Here is a 2001-nt window from a genome sequence, read left to right as displayed (position 1 = left end):
CGTTTCCTGGTCTGCGAGCTTGTTGGACTTGCTGAACCTGCTCGTGCACAAACTCAGGAAATTGGGGTGCGGCTGGGCATTCACTAACAAAATGGTTTGGACTTGCACACAATGCACAAACTTCTTGGATTGGATTAGGTGGAATCGGGGATTGTCCAGTGTTTAGAAGACGATCTAATTTTTGGGACAGTTCATCTACCTTTTGATGGATATCTATGGCATTTCCTACTTCATATATTCCACCTCTTTTTGAGTTTAACATGGGTTTATCTCTAATAGAGGCAGACATATGATGTAATGAATTTTTACTTAAAATTTCAAACAGTTGCCATGCCTCATCCTCACTTTTCAGCATAAATGTCCCACCGCATGATGCATCGACCATTTGTCGATGTCTTTCAGAGAGCCCATCATAAAAACATTGGATTAACTGCCACTTGGGTACAGCATGGTGGGGACATTTTCTAATAAGGTCTTTTAATCTCTCCCATGTTTCATGAAATATTTCTCCATCTAATTGGGAAAAACTAGTTATGGCTTTCCTTATTTGATTAGTTTTTCCTATGGGAAAATATTTCTTGAGAAACTCTCCTTGCAGCTGGTCCCAGGTTGATATAGTCATGGAATCCAAAGTATGTAGCCAGTATTTGGCTTTGTCCTTAAGTGAAAAAGGGAATAATTTCAACCTAAGAGCATCATCGGAGAAGTTGTGAATTTTGACAGTTGAGCATATTTCAAGAAATTCTTCAAGATGTTTATAAGGGTCTTCATTACTAAGTCCATAAAATGAAGGTAACATTTGGATGATACTGGACTTAATTTCATATTGAGTGGCCTCCACAGGGGGTACTTGAATACAAGGAGAGTAGGTATATGTGGAAGGAGTAAAGTACTCCTTCAATTGCTTGGGTGGATCATTCTCCTGATTTCGGTCCATCTTTTTATGTCTGTTGGCTCTAAAGGTTCTTTCTATTTTTGGATCAAAAGGTTGGATTTTTGGTCGTAACGATCTACGGCCACGCATACACCTTACAATTATACTGTAGAGCACACACAAAAATATTTTTTTTTTTTTTTTTATAATATATATTTTTATAATAAAGTGAGAAAAGAATGAAGAAAATCTAAAGAGAAGAACCTAAGAATCTTAAATCTATGAAAAGGGAGAAATTAATTAATGTTTAGATGTTAATTGCAATCAACTTAAACAATCATAGACTCTCTATCCTAAGGTTAACTTAGATCTAGACAGCTCCTAACTTTCAAGATTGCTTTTGAGCACTCCAAGCTCAAGACTGACTAACTGACTCGGCCAGGTAAGCGTAAGATGTGGGAGGTTCCCTGCTCATTGCTTTCCTTAGACACCAACTAAGTTGGCCAGGTCAGTCAACGGAACCAATTGAAAACCACTTTCTTTAACCACTTGCCTTAGACACCGAGCAATTAACCAATCCGCACTCGGTTCAACTCTAGAGCTTTCTTATCCTATTGAGCTCGAAATTCCTAGGGCTGACGTCTAGTTGATTTTAAATTAAGGTCTAGGTTATGCAAATGCAAGGGAGTGATTTGTGGGCCAAGGAAGGGTGATCAAATCCCCACCTTATCTGGTTAATGTGTTATTGCCCTTAAGATTAATTATGGAGATGCAATGCAAGGAAACAAGGTGTCCAATCAGGTTAAAAATTTTTATATTTGAGGTTACGCTATTTTAGTTAAGTGTTATGAAATGTCAGTGGTTTTTTTTTTTTTTATATAATTTTATCTTTTTATATATTTTTTTTTTAATTTTTTTTTTAGTTTTGCAAGAAAATAAATTTAAGTGATTAAATCTGAAAAGCAATAAATTACTGGGCTATGAAAAGTAGCAAATTATTCTCAGCAGCAAAATTCTAAATAGTAAATTAGTTATGCAAGGTAATTCTGTAATTATGCAAATAAGATTATTTAGCTAGAAAGTACTGAAAAAAAAAATTTAAAACGAGAAATAAAAACTGAAAAGTA

The 2001-nt window shown here is 35.3% G+C and overlaps 1 non-coding gene across 1 annotated transcript; it reads left to right on the top strand.

Moving 5' to 3' along the window:
- Positions 1 to 444: 444 nt before the first annotated feature.
- LOC140852318 (small nucleolar RNA R71) lies at positions 445 to 550 on the top strand. The gene has a single exon (XR_012135220.1). It is a non-coding gene; the product is annotated as a small nucleolar RNA R71 (small nucleolar RNA).
- The last annotated feature ends 1451 nt before the right edge of the window (positions 551 to 2001 follow it).

Source organism: Elaeis guineensis, chromosome 10 (genome assembly GCF_000442705.2).
Source record: "Elaeis guineensis isolate ETL-2024a chromosome 10, EG11, whole genome shotgun sequence".
NCBI lineage: Eukaryota > Viridiplantae > Streptophyta > Magnoliopsida > Arecales > Arecaceae > Elaeis > Elaeis guineensis.
This window is presented reverse-complemented; position numbering and strand designations above follow the sequence as displayed.